The sequence below is a fragment of the Magnolia sinica genome, chromosome 4, assembly GCF_029962835.1.
Source record: "Magnolia sinica isolate HGM2019 chromosome 4, MsV1, whole genome shotgun sequence".
Taxonomy (NCBI): domain Eukaryota; kingdom Viridiplantae; phylum Streptophyta; class Magnoliopsida; order Magnoliales; family Magnoliaceae; genus Magnolia; species Magnolia sinica.
The window spans coordinates 50837254-50853144 of NC_080576.1; the positions used below are offsets into that span (position 1 = coordinate 50837254).

The following is a 15891-nucleotide window of genomic DNA, read 5'->3' on the forward strand; positions in this document are numbered from 1 at the left end:
ATAACCCTTCTTGCTTGTCACTCTCCTCTTCCTTGAACTCTTCATCAATAGAGTTCCCTTTCCCCTAGATCGAATGCAACCAATCTTATGTACAAATGAGTGCTTCAACTAATTCTGGTGTAAGTGAGCTTTGATACTTGTTCACGACCTTACTCCCCATACTAAAAGCAGGTTATAAAGCCATGGTTGAAATTGGAATTGATAATATATCTCGTGCCATTAACGAGAGCACAAGGTATTTTGAATCACGAGATTTCATCTTCCATCAGTCTAAAACATCAAACTCTTTGCCTTTGTCCTTTATAAGTCGCTCATTGAGATAGTTTTCAAGTTCTGATTGGGTTGTCTACATTTGAGTCTCAACCTGTACCAGGAAAGACATAAAATCATCGATCGTTTCTTATGGTTCATCAATAGTTGAACTAGAACCCACTTGAGGAGTTGTCTTTTGTGGCGCCCACATAGAAATTGTACAAATCATCAACTACATCATGAATCTTATCGACCACAGAGGCATTCTTCTCACCATACAACTTATTATAGATGAATACACCATGAACATCTTGTATTGAGGATCAAGAACAACTGCAACAACCATTACTAAACTGCATTCAAACCAATACTTATTAAACTTTAACTACATACCCATGATCATTAATTGTAAAAAGTCCGGTCCACTATAGCTTCTATGTAAGAAATCTTTTACCCTCTAAATTTTTGACAAAAATAAATTTGTTGTTAGATACTTGCTTGCTGAAAATTTATTCGATGTGTCATAAAAAAATCAAAAGGAATTTGCAAACTGATTCAGCTCTTGACCAATCATCTTTAGAAGGTAACCAAAGATATGTACTATCATGCTCCGCATACTGAGAGAATGCATCTCTGAAAGCTATCGTTGAATCTAACATTTCAAAAGTTAAATTCCATTGTGTCATGACTTCCAACTTCATCGTTCTCTAAGATGACAAATTCAACTGCTTCACGATCTCATTCCATGTATATAATCGTGAAGGTGACCCCCATATGTACTTCACACTCTCTTATGTTCTTGATTGTTGGCTCAATTGTTTTAAGGCCATATTGTACAATCAAGTTTAAGATGTGAGCACAACACCTAACATGAAATATCTTTCGACCAAAATACAAGTCACCGGTGGCCCTAAACTGGTTCCGCAAATTCATTATCATGCTATCATTTACACATGCATTGTCTAAAGTTATTGATGAGATTTTCTTCTCAATACCCTACTCCATAAGTCATTTATACATGCAGTTTGAAATCATCAATCTGGTGTGAGGATGTGAATAATAACGAAGTTTATGATTCTCTTATAAAACCTTCATTCAACATTAACATAGTGAGCAGTTAGTGACATATACCCCTTTCATTTATTAGATGCTATCCATAAATCTGATGTTAGGCTAATTCAGAAAATCGATTCTAATTGTCCTTTCAATTTGAGCTTTTGCTTTCATATATCTTCATGCACACTCTCTTTATTATTGTACGGGAGACCTTCTCGTATCTGGGGTTAAGGCTTCTAGATAATTTGACAAAAGAATGACTCTCTACCATCTGAAATGGACTTTCACTGACAATAATAAATTTAGTTGTTAACTCATTCACATGGTCTTGTTATATTTATAGATAGAAAATGTACCATGTGACGGACCCACTAAAGATTGGGTAAATAAAAGTTGCTATTACCCTGAGGTATAAGTTCTCACTTTTATGACACTTCAGACTATGTTTCTTTAGAGTTGTGGTCGACCCATCTACTTGTTTAGCATATTGAGTCTTGCAGTACTTACACTGTATCTTTACTGTGTGCTATTTTCAGGGTAACTAATTTAAAATCTTCCCACACTACTGATCTTTTTTCTTTTTTTTTTTACTTTTGCCATAATCTGTGATTGTGAGGTGCTAATATCAACGAACAACTCTTCATCTTCAAGACCTAATCCTTCATATTTCAAGATCATTGGCGATGTAACTGACAAACCACTTAGGGTATTGGATAGACCCTCACTATCCATCTAGTAGTTGAAAGATACTAAATCATATTAGCATTAGAAATCTAATGCCTTAAAGATTTATACTAAACCCTAAATTTGTCACCCATCCAAGGTTTGGTAGATTATAATACTTTCATATTCCCATTTAAATGCCCACGCTGAAAATCCGTCAATGTCTCCCCATGCCTCTCCAGATAAGTTGATCTTCTATTACATTCCGATGCTAAATATCTAAAAAAATGTGATGATATTTGATATTAGAAATGAAAATGAAGAAACATATCTAGAGATAAATGAGGAGATGAAGTGTAGATCAGGCATGAACATTTAAATAGTTTATATGAAAGCATACTATCCATCTAACCTTGAACTATCCAAAATAGGACAATTTGAGTAATTTCTATGCCGGCAAAAATACACTATATCTATGTATGGCCACATAGAAATCCTCAAATGGGCAACTAATTATCTAACTCATAAGTCACAATAATAAGCTAAGCAAAAAAGTAAAGTAATACAGACATATTAAGCAAACTATCAAATGCACAATGACGAGCTAAGAAGCTAAGCAACAAGCAATGTAAATGGTAATTTCAAAAAATTAACTACCAAGATTTAGGGTTCAGGGATTAGGTTTAGGGTTTATGGTTAGGGACTTAGGGTTTAGGGTTAGGGTTAGAGTTAGGGTTAAGGCCTTAAGGGTTTAGGGTTTAGGGTTGGGGTTAGGGTTAAGGGTTTAGGGTTAGGGTTTTAGGGCTAGGGTTAAGGGTTTAGGGTTAAGGGTTTAAGGTTTAGGATTAGTGTTAGGGTTAGGGTTTTGTAACACCCCGTACGTTTTAGTACTCGGGTGTTACCTTGTAACCTAACTTAGTATAAATATTGGTCTAATTAAATTAAATGTCCACACGTCCTAGCCTAAACCTGAACGTAGAGACCGCTACATCATCAAATAAATCTTGTATTAGAATTTCAATTACTTGATAGATGAACCAAACCATCCAGAAGTCATATGATTTCTAATTAGTATATTATTAGATATATTTTAATAATTTATCTGAAAATGTATTGTAATGGGGTGATGTGCATATATTTAATGTATATGAAATATTATGAAAATAATATTATATTAAATAAACATAATGAATGAAAATTTTACAATGAATAATTGAACTATAAATATTTATGTAGTATTAAATATCATTTAGAAATATGTATACAAAAGATTATTAGATATTTTAATAAAATTTTATATCATCCAACAATATTACTGAATACAAATATGATTTTAATATTATATTTTCAATTCATTTATACATATGTTTATAAGGTGTTATTATGAATTATGTGTTAATAGATATGTGATTAATAAGCATGTACGTAGTAGTATGTTAATATTAGGAACCATATTTACATATCATAAGTGAGATTTTAATTATTTTGATTATAAGAAATATACAAAAGTAATGAAATCTATATTCATAAAAGTATCGGCTAATAATAAATGATGAAAGTCTTACGAATGGCCCCTTGGACCCTTTCAACTGTTGACGTCCAATCTCAGGGTGATCCAACCACTAGATCAATAGAAAGCCACCGTTGGAGATAGGAATCAATTCGTATGGCCCACCTAGACCCTGGATCTACCCCACCTTTGGTAAAGGGCTATGGCAAGGCCCACTAAATAGAATGGATGGTGTGGATTTCCCACAAACATCATGGTGGACCCCACACAAAGGGTATGTGTGCACCTTAGCCAACGTGCTGGATGTGCACCGTACCAGCAGGAGCGATTAGAGCTCCTTTGAGCGAAATTTCCTTAAGAAGAGTGGTTCTCTCTCTCTCTCTTCGTTTGAGGCAGTTGATGGACATCGTCCATTTTCATCCAACCGTGGCCCACGACGATCACCCACCTGGGGGATTCGATCAGTCCATCAGCTTTAGAGGGTGGAGTTGACCAAAACCCAACTATTATGACGAATTTTTCGATGCGTGTGGGCACACAATCCTCAACGCAAGGAGGCCATACAAAAACACTGTTTCCTAAAAGGTAAACTGTCTACTCGCCAGCAGGGCGATCCGCCTGAGCCCTCCTCTCGTAATCTTAGTCGTCCACCCCAGTGCTATCATAGCCGTCCATTTTTCTCAGGGCATTCCTAGCAAAACCAGGGACGGTTTTAGTTCCTTCCCTCGGTTTTGAGAAAACTTAGTAGGATTCGATCAAAGACCATCCATTCCTTATCCAATGACTCTAAAGGAGTTTAGGGCATGATAAAAGGAAGCAAGATCTAATAGCAACGGGCCTTCTTTGGTTGTTGCTGCCGCCTGAGGAAAAACCCATCTTTTCCCTTTATTAGCAAACCCACCGACCAAAGTTTCTCCAAGCTTTGAAAGAGCTTATTTAAAAGCTCTCTAGGGTCCCCACGAACAGTCTAGAGAAGGTGGATTGGAGGGAGAAACCCCCATTTGCCATCCACCATTAACAGCGGATCATCTCCCTTGTTGAAGCCGAACTGAGCTGGGTCCGATTCAGGCTAGAGATGGGGCCTGTTTGAGACTATATCAAGTGCTGCTAGATGCTTCTAGCAGCAACAAATAGAGAAAAAAGTGAGGAGTGGGAGAAAGGAAAGTAGAGGAAGGAGAAAAGAGGAGAGCGGGAGTGCGAACGTGGTGTTGCAGCTGCACCATGCTGGTCCAACTCGAACCGAGTCGCTAAGTCATGCTCGGTGTTCAGAGTTGTCTGGCGGACCTACTGTGGCATTGGGACAACTTCAGGGATGCCAAACCATCCATACAATTTCCTCCAACCGAGCCCTTATGGGCTGAGTTGACTCAGTGGTCGACTTTCTGTTACCAAGGGTGTTTCCTGATGAGTTGGGACCCTTTGGTCACCAAAACCAAGGCCTCTTTCCCCCTTGTTACACCGATGATTGGTCCATCTCAGATAGAAATGCTGATCAATGTATTACACAAATCACAGTGGGCCTCACCAAGTTATACACCTAGTGGGCCAGCTATTGTAATGGGCCAGTTCTATTTAGTTTAGAGACTTACTGATGTAGGGTCTTGGGTGAGGAGGAAAGAAGAAGAAAAGGGAAAGAGTTTTGAAGGAGAAATGAGAGAGAAGGTCGAGTCAACCCGGTTTCAAACTGAGTCAACTCACTGAGTTGGGCTGACCCGAATCCCATATTATTCGGGGATCGTACTCAGACAGCAGATCAACGTTGTAGGGGCTCACTGTCCTGATCTAAGTGATAAGAATCATCATCAGGTAATCTTTCCAACTCAACTGAGTCGACTCAATGGGTCAATATTTTCCTTCTAGACTAGACATATCTCATTATATTAATATAATTGATACACTCTTATTATTAAGATTTACTAACCTTAGATATGATTAAGCAATGATGGACAACCCATGCTAAAACTGGTTATTACAAACAAAGTTGTAATAGATAAGTAGTAGTATTTCATCTATTACTTTCAATGTTACCATTATTAGTATATCATAATATCATCATAAGGATTAAAGTTGTCATGATAGCTAATAATGATCGCTAGTATCAATGACAGTTTGCGATTACTAATATCATTAGTATAGTGAATAATCATACATCAATTGGCATGTTAAATCCTATAACTTATCCTAGACTTAATTAATCTAAACCCTAGACCTATACTTAAAATGCAAATAGTAAGTTGAGCTTTGGGCCTAATAGTAAAGTGTCATAAATCATGATAGATCTTAATATTTGGATTCATTAATAATAACAATTAATATTAGCATTAGAAAATATTCATGACTTGTTTAAATAATCATTAGTATTAGCCCTTATTATATTTTCACTGGTAAATATTCCATTATTATTTCCCATATTATTTAGAGGATGGTTGGTCAGTATAAGAATATTGGATAATGTGGTACATCTAAATGTGGATCAACGAACCATCATTATTAATACTCCTAATAGGAATATTACTCAATCCATTGTACAATAATAATGATAATATTATTATTAATAATTTAGGATTAAAATTCTAAAGTCTAAGTTTAAGGCTAAACCCTAGCATTGAAACCCTAAATTCTACATTAAAACCCTAAGATAAATAATCTAAACCCTAGGTTATGATCTTAAACCCTAGGTAGTGATTAGAACTTGGACCTAATTGTACATGCTCATGATTTGTGGTAGGCTACAATTCTAAGGGTACAAGCACTTAGCGACACTAGAAGGCGATTCAAAACATAAGGTGATGATTCTTCCCCTTGAGCTTTCCATCTTCTCATTAGCTTAAGTCATAGTTCTTGTTGTAACTTATAATTAATATCTCCCTTTATAATCACATGTGTTAGCTAGTGGAAATTGAATTGCTGTATGACATGCTTTATGATTATCCTGTATAATTGTTCATGCTTGTGGATTGCTTACGGAACTTAAACTGGTACTTTAGTGGAAAATTCCCATATATGAATGTACACCCATACTTGAGATGTAACGTAATGACCCTGAAATTTTGTACTAATCTTTCCTTAGTAGTTGTTTTTGGGGTAATTAGCGCTATACTCGATTGCTTGTGAAATTTGCATCAATCACTTTAAATTGGATCTGCATGACTCAAAACCTGTGGATTAGTTAGCGCTATGTTACTCTGAAATCTGGGATCCATCGCTAAATCCAGTTGTTCTTGAGAATTTTTGGAAGTTCTGGATCGGACCTGGACCGCGCGTCGAAAGTCCGATAGCGATGATCTTAGGCTGTTGCGATCACCATGTTGGACTTGACCATCACCTTAAAAATCAAGTCCAGATGATGTTCTGGGTCGATTTGTTTGAGTTCGGAGTGAAGAGTGTGAGAACGGTTGGAAATTAATTAAGATTTTATGAAATCTGAGTTGTGTCACTTGCGTGACGATTTTAAGCAATCTGACCATTGGATTCTAACACAATTTCACCCTCTGATCAGGGAAGGTGGCCCAGGCATGTCCCTGTGCTTGTAGACCTGATAGATTCTGTGACCTTTGAATTGAGTGTGGTCCGCCATGGCTGATCTGAAGATCCAGTTGGTACGAAAACTCAGCTTGACCTAGATCCATGGTCAGTGAGCTTAAGTCCGACGTTTCGTGGTAATAGGCCCACCGGAAGTGCTTCGTTGGATCGTGAGAGGTTGGTTTTGGTTATACCCTAAGTATACCTTGGCCCTGGGGTTATTTTCATCAATAATAGGCCTATTTATAGTCCTTAAAACCCTAGCTCTCTTTTCCATACGAATTTCCTAACCCTACCTAAGAAAGAGAAAGGAAAAGAGAGAGAAAGTGAGAGAGAAGTTGGTGAATCATCTTGGATTCTTTCCTATTCTTCTACATCCTTGAACCTTCACTTTGAATCGTTATTCTGACGATTCTGAGTTCATTTTTGGGTAAGTTAACCTAACCCTAATATGTGTTAGAGCTTAGAATAGTCTTGGTGTTGTTGTATCTCATTTCTATTCTTGTCTTAGGTTATCTTGTCGCCGTTGACGAAGACATATTGTCTGAAATCAGTTCGGTGTTCTTTTCTGGCTTAAGGTGCGGAATTTATGTGTATAGGTTATGGTTTTCAAGGCTTTCAATGCCAGTTAATGGTTTATTCTTGCTATGGATGAGATTTCACATGCCAAATGTTACGTTTATGTTGCGTTCCTGATATGCATGTGTTATATTGAGATTTGTGTATTCTATGTGTATGTATAAAGTACCGTATGCGTATAAAATATGAACCTGTGTTTGCCATGATTATTTGTCATGTATGTATGCTAGATGTATGTGCGACAACTCCTTGGTGAAAGGAATTGTCCAAATGCTTGTATTTTCAACATACGTCATGTTGCTGTTTTATGTATTCTAAGTGTTTGTAGAAATGTCTGAATGATCTAAAGTGTGATATTTCAACCTAGTATGGGCGTTGAGAAGCGATTCTCAACTCTCCCACCAGTGTGTATGATTTCCTTCATGTAAGTTACATTCCTTGTTTAAATTCAAGCATTACTTATACTTACATTTATGTTAAGCTGATATTCTTCAAATGCTTGCGTACTACATGATTTGAGTTGATGTTCCATTACTATTCTAAATTGCAGTTATGAATATCTATTGTAGTGTAATGTGTGTGGGACTATGCATTAGTCCAGGAAATCGGTAATTGGCCTTAAGATCGTGGCTGAGGTTGCTTTCGCCACGTAGGACGTATTAGACGAACCCGAGTCGTATTAGAGTTGCCGGCAGTGGTTTGGCCACACAGAGTGTTTGCGCACTCTATGTCGTTCAACCCAATGTGCGCTCATGCTAGTCGAGTTCGTCATGTAACCCGATTGTCCGATGTATGTTCATCATGTATGGACGCTACTGTTTGAATCTAGGGTACCGAACTTACCAATGAAATCCTATTAACCATGGTACCTTAATCCGCTAAGACTCATGAGCCGGACATGGTGGTATGGGACACCGTGGTCGAGCTGTCGGCCTACGCTGGGGTGACGAGCTTCCCCGTAGTGACCAGTGAGCAACTAAACTCGTGAGCCGATTATGGTGGTATGGGACACTATATTCGTGCTATCGGCCTACATTGATTGGTGACGAGCCCTTTGTAGTGACTTCGAGCATACCTGGATACCGCATTGAGGTGACGAGCCTTAGTGTAGTAATGAAGGTGCGATAGGTGTGCATTGATTGGTGACGAGCCCTTTGCAACGACCTCAAACCATATGATCGTATGAGATGTCTAGGACTGACGACCCTAGAATGGATCACTATTTGGATGGTGATATGAGGAAGGTATCTTAGCTTCCCAATCCTGCTATATGAAAAGGACTAATAACAACTTAGTAATCATGTTCATGCACCGCATTTGCATGTGCTTTGTAGATGTAGCACACTTTGAGGTGGTGTCATGCGTAACGTAAGATAAAGACGCTGAGGGTATACATGTGAGGGCACGTATCATTCTGCATGCATTCTTGCATTAACAAGAGTACTTAGGACATGTTTAACTATTCTGCTTTATCATTACTGCTTGATTGAACTGATAACATGTTAACCTGTGCTTTATTGTTCCACTGAGTTGATCACTCACTCCCACGTTCTGGGGCGGTGTTAAACACCCACCAGACTCTGTCTTAGGTTCTAATGTTGCAGATGTGGATGCGACTTCTGAGGCAGAGCGGGAGATGGATGATGATGAGGCTGCTTTCTCTTTTATGCAGTTTTCAGACGGGTTCTAGTGAGCCTTGTTCTGATGCGTGGGATGCTGGGATTTCTTTTGGAAAATTAAATGATGTAATCTAATACTTGTAATTTTGATAGTAACACTTGTCAGAACGACCTGGTATGTATATGTACTTCAGGGATTTGCACTTGTACACATATATTTCTATAAGTCTTCCGCTTGCTTTCTTCTCTTATCCCTGAATTATATTTGCTATTTGGCTTAATCTATTCCATGTTTTATGTACTAATACAAACAACATACATCCATCATTAAATATGTTGCATAAGTGATGTTTTGGAACTTGGGAGCTGAGTTATATTCGACCCCTGAATTTCAGGGCGTTACATGTAACTTGACTAGTTGTGATCGTAATGGACCTTTGACTTGGTGGTTATTGAGTGGTGGTCTAGATGGATCATCGATGTGGGCCTACCATCCAGGGTTGTTATGCCCGATGGTTTTTAAGGATGGTCTTTATCGTATGGTTTTGATATTGGTCCTACGTGGCATATTTTGATGCTCGCCCTACGTGGTTTTTTTTGGTATTTGCCATAGGTGGGTTCGATATTTTATATAGTGCAACCATGCAATAGTAAGCCCCGTATATTGTAATATGATTGGCCATTAGTCGACGGGGTACCATTAAACATCCTAAGGTGGTAGTCTCATGAGCCAAGGATGGTGGTATGGGACCTATGTCCGAGCTGTTAGCCCACGCTGGGCTACACGCTTCTCGTATTGACCTTTGAGCTTATTTAAATTGGTTGGTTGTAAATGGACTAATAATGACTTGGCTAATCATCCATACATGACATATTTACGATGACTTGGATCATTATGCCCCGCAATTACGCTGAATGTTGCACTAATGACCAGTCATTCGATTTATAAAGATGACTCGGATCATCATGCCCTGTGATTACGCTAAATATTGTGCTGATGACCAATCATATGCCTATCCGGATATTTTACTCGGGGCACAGACCATCTGGATGTTTTACCCGGGTCGATGATTGCATGGGTGACCTGATTGGATGATGTTTCCCAGGTTCAATGATTGCATTCATGCATCCATGCATCTAATAAGATTGCATTTACTCTGTTTTAGTTGTCTGGATGTTTTATAATATTTCTTACCTAATGTGGCGGCGTGTAATCTTGAGGGGAGTTCACACTGAGTTGGCCACTCATCCATCAAATATATAACCATATAGGTAGCACAGGTGGCCCTGATGATGTTCACATTCATATTAGTGAGGAGCAGGCTATGGTTGATAAGGGTGCATGATTATATTTGCTAAGGGATGCTACAGGATTTCACAGCTCAAGATTGTTGCAAATTTACTTTATTTTACATGTAATGTTATTTGATTTTGTATTTGTAAGAATGGAGACATTGGTTTGTATATGTCATTCTGGGCAACCACTTGTATATTCTAAATGAAATTTGAAATTCCCCTTTATGCTTACTTGTCCATTCTACGCTCATCTGCTTACTCTGACTCTGATAAAAGAAAAATATATACTCGACTTTAATTATCCTTTAAGGTTAACACTTGGGTTTTTGGGAAACGAGTCGTGTACTCAGGTCCTGAAGAGTCAAGGCGTTACTGTTGGTATCAGAGCATAGTTTGGACAAACTTGACCTTGAGAAATGATCTTATAGAAACCTTAAATGTCTCAAATTAGGATGTTTTTTATTAGGAATCTGAACATTAGGTGAAATTCCCTTAGATTGAGAAGATCATTGAGGATGTAGAGACCCAAACTTAGGTTCCCTTATAAGTGATTTGGATTGCAGATGAAATTCCATCTGAACTAAGGACAACTTGAGGACATAGGTACTTCAAACTTTAGTGTAACACCTCGTCCATTCCGTACCGTTTTCTATGCATTTGTACACGATGATCGATGCCCTTAGCTGGACTGGCCGTTCATAGTACACACCCAACTGACCGGGACCTCGAGACCTCAAAACCTATCTTATATTGACTGCCCTGTCGCCACGATCGTGGAGGTACAACCCGTGCATCTATACGAACTCCGTTTGTGAGATACGCCGTGAAGAATAATTAGTGTATCATGTGTGCAAGGCGCCATGTACTCCACTCCACACATGTGCACAACACATGTCATACACACATGCACATGCCACACATGGGTGAGAGAATCTCTACCCATGTGTGTGATGTCACACACCCATACCTCCCATCTCTCATGTACACCTCAAGTCAACTCTCCTCCATGCCACACCTCATGTATGACATCATCACACCATGCCATCTCATGTCTCTTTAACCCACCATTAATTACAAATCATAAATTAATTATCATAATCCTATCTTAAGCTAATATTAATCACATTAGCCTAACTTAACCAAAAGTTTATCCATTTCTCTATAAATACACCTCCATCCCTTAGCATTTCACCATTTTTTTCTACACATGAGAGAGAGAGAGAGGAGTGATCTTGGTGGGCCATCAACTCCATCAATCTCATCCCTTCCATCCATCTCAACCATCAATCCCATCCCTTCCATCCATCTCAACCATCAATTCCATCCCTTCCATCCATATTAACCATCCATCTAATTCATTAAGGTGAGTACACCCCCTACACTCTTATGGTTTGTTTTCTTTCTTGATTATTCGGATGATTAATTGTGGTGATGATGTGATGATAATGATAATGATGATGTAGGACTCATTGATGGTAGGGCCCATTGTGATATATGGTTATACACTTATAGATGATGGGATGAAACAAATATTAGCTTGATCTAAAGCTTGTGTGGGACCCACTAGCCATGGGCCCACCGTGATGAAAACTAACCATCATACAGGGGTATATGGTCATAAGGATGTGGATGAAGAGAAAACATAAATATCAGCTTGGTCAACAAAGCATGGCCCCATTATGATCTTTATAGTCATCCAACCGTTCAAGCATAACCCATTGGGCTGACCAAACTCTCACACACACCCACCCATGCACACGTGCACAAAACAAATTTATTTTTTTTTTAAAGGTGTTGGATGCTGATTGCTACCATCGTCCAGGGGACGTTGCAGCAACGGCATCCCTGCTACGTGAGACCAAGAGAGGGCAAGACTGTGGGCATACAACAGGCCCCACCCTTAATGTATGTATCTAATCCACACCATCCAACCTATTTTCTACGTTATTTTATGCGTTGAGCCGAAAACTAAAGCCAATCTAAATCTCTAGTAGGCCACAACATAAAAATATATATTTTAATAGTGATAAACTTTTAGGGCCCGCAGTACACCAAAATATACTGAATATTGGACTCGTTTGATCTGTCACGAGCCAGAGAATGCAACAGATGGGTTGAATTGTCTTTATGTGGGCCCCACTTATGAAAAACCACAACAAAACAAATTTTTTTTTTTAAAATACATATATGCAAGGGGCGTCAGCCCCTTGCTGCTGACATACGAGCATCCAGGGACGCTGCAGTGGCTGCTGCTTATTGGAATGGGTAGGGATAGTGGGTCCCACCACTGGTCCACCATGATGCATGTCGAGCATCTACACCGTGCATTTGATGGGTCCCCTTTAAAAATGGGTCACCCTCAAATTTCAGCCTTACACGAAACTTAGGTGGCCCTCACCATCAAAAGATAAAAATAAAAATAAATTTATGAAGCTGAGTAAATCAACAATTTTCATGGGCCTGATCATGTGGTCTATGTTATATCTAAACCATCCATCCATTTGGTGAGCTTGTCTTAAGGTTTGAGAAGAAAAATAAGATAGATCTAACTATCAAGTGGGCCACACTACAAAAGCAGCAAGGATTAAACATCTACCATTGAAACCCTTTTTGGGTCAGAAGTTTTGGACCAATATGAAATTTGTATTTCCCCTTAATTCAAGTCTTTGTGACCTTATGAATAGATTGAATGGAAAATAAACATTATGGTGGGCCCTATGAATGGTTTAACTGTGAAATCATTATCCTCACTACTAATTGAGGTGTGGTCCAAATAATCTTTGGTTATGATTCATTTTTTGATAATATTCTAAAATGATCTCTAAAAATAGATGACCGGTGTAGGTATAATAAATACATCACTTTAGGACCCATGTAACTTTGATCTCCTTGAACCATTTGTACAACTCGAAGCTCGAGCATGTAAAATCACTTGTTAGGTCCACCTGAAATTTGGATGTATATAAAACTTGGTCTGACCCCTCAACACTACAACAAAATAGGGCTCAGCCGACTGATGGGCTTATCCTTTGCCCGCAGCTCGTTTTAACGACTGTGGGTAAAGGGTCCCTTTCTATTAAAAAAACCATAAAGCCTATCTATTTGCACTGTATCTCCCTCTCTCTGCCTCTCCCTCTCCACTGCCTCTCGCTCTCCTTCCCTCTCCCTCTCCCTATTGCACGCTCTCCTTCTCCCTCTCTCTCTCTCCCTCTCCCTCTCACTCTCGCGTGCTCTCCCTCTCTATCTCCCTCCTTCTCTCTACCTCTCCAGTCCTCTCCCTCTTGTACGCTCTCCCTCTCCCTCTGCCTCTCCCTCTCCCACTTCGCTCGCTCTCCTCTCACTCTTTGAAGTTTCAAGTGTTCCTTCATCTCCACGGCAGAGATCGGAGGAGTTGGTAAAAAAAAAAAAAACCCTAGCTCTCTTTCGCTCGCTTTCTGTGAGATCACGATCTTCTTTCGATTCCATCATAAGTAGGTGATTTTCCTATCTCTGCCCTAATTTTTTTATTTTCTACACTGGATCTTCTGTAGATGCATTTTCTTGCTGTGATTTCCAACTTGAGGCTATTTTCTGTGCACTGAGGGTTTCTCTATTTGATTTTGCAGAATTGACAACTGGAAACGTGAACATATACGGCAGTTCCTGAGAGAGAAGGTGAAGCCTGGTGCATTAGCAAGATAAGATTTGAATCTCAGGTTCTGTTTCTCCTCTCTTAATTTCTATATAGGAATCTCTGTCTTATTTGATTTATTTTCAATAATTAGATTTACTCAAAATTTCAAATTGCAATTATGATTTTAAGGTGTAGCATCTTAGCTTTCCATTTCATTATGGAATATAATTGCACAGATTTTCTACTTGGGATGATGCCACTCTTGTTTCAAACCACTGTGATTTCTCCAAGGTCATTAATATCTTTTCCTGTTTCCTACTTCATTTCCAACTCTCCTGCTTACTGCTTTTGGTAGGCTAAAGATGCAGAAACTAGCCAAAGAAAGATGAGTACCATGTTCTTTAGGGAAAAAAAAAAACCAAATTGTAGTTCAGAGGTTTGATGTCTCTATAGTTTCTAAGAAATAGTGAGAATTCTCAATCTCTCCCACTGTAAACACTTCAAGCTTTTATTCGTAGAGCTCTCAAGTACTTGAATTTCATCACATGTTAACTGTCGTAGGGCTGTTAAACACCATTTGGTTAAAGTTGCACAAGGGACTTGAAATTTCAATTGGAGATTTTATTGTCATCCATGGGACGCTGAAACGAGCATGATAAAAAATTGATCTTATCCTTTGACTTTTTCTTTTTTTTTTTTCTTTTTTTAAATGTGATCTGCAGTTATTCATTTATATAATTGGAAGCACACTATCCAAACATAGTACAAAATATTGGCTGTTATGGTAATTGAGTGATCAAATATCCACCAGTTTGTGATGTTCCTCTTATGCTAGATACGGACAATAGCAGTGTTCGATAGTCTTGGTATCATTATAACTGTATGGTAATTGAGTGATCAAATGAGAATTCTTCTCTAAAAATTGAATTTTTTTTTAGGCATCGAACTCAACAGAAATTAAACTAGAATTCTAAAAACTCAACAGAAATTAAACTGGAATTCTAAAAACTCAACAAAAATGTTTCAAAGAGAAAAGGCCACTAACAAAATGGAAATGACTCTTACCAAGTGTTTGCCTACCGTCATCTCATGCACATGCCAGCCCTCCTGACTAAGATAATCCGAAGTCCTTTGATGAACGAACTCCTTCATCCCATGTCCATTATAGGTAATGCACCCTGATGTTTGTAAACATTTCAACGATAGTAACAAGTCACACATTTTTTTCTTTTCTTTTCTTTTCCTTTAAGAGAACAACTGTGAAACAAATTTAACATGGTTGTTGCTGCCAAACAGGGATATGAGGTGCTGACAGAGTTCCATGAAAAATCCAAATCGGCAAAAAGTTTTTGAATAGGTAAGTTGGGCTTGAATCAGAGACCTAATACCTCTCCACAGTCCACACAAACATTTAAATGCAGCACAAATGCATATGGAGACTTCATAGCTATACAAAAAGGTAAGAGCATTAGGCTGATCCATTCATTAGATGGGCCACACATGTAAGATTGCTGATTATTTTAAACAGATAACAGTTTTTGTGCATATGGCTGCCAGATGAATGAACCTACCTAACTTTTTTCCCTGGTGATCTTCACAAATGGATCCAACCTGATTCACAGCTCAAATCTCGAGTTTGTCCTTGCAGGCATTTGCATGTATTTATCTTTTAATAATTCCTCTACTTATTTATGTTTCTTTGTTGATTGTGCTAAGCTTATATTATAAATCAATAAAATTAATATTTTAGCCTTTTATTTTAATATTTTTTATCCATGATT

General features: G+C 38.3%; 2 long non-coding RNA genes across 2 annotated transcripts; both read left to right on the top strand.

The window, feature by feature from the left end:
- Positions 1 to 6212: 6212 nt before the first annotated feature.
- LOC131244489 (uncharacterized) lies at positions 6213 to 10728 on the top strand. The gene is made up of 2 exons (XR_009170323.1): positions 6213 to 6267; positions 10474 to 10728. It is a non-coding gene; the product is annotated as an uncharacterized LOC131244489 (long non-coding RNA).
- A 2907-nt stretch (positions 10729 to 13635) lies between these two features.
- LOC131244490 (uncharacterized) lies at positions 13636 to 14592 on the top strand. Its single transcript, XR_009170324.1, has 3 exons — positions 13636 to 13971; positions 14103 to 14192; positions 14466 to 14592. It is a non-coding gene; the product is annotated as an uncharacterized LOC131244490 (long non-coding RNA).
- The last annotated feature ends 1299 nt before the right edge of the window (positions 14593 to 15891 follow it).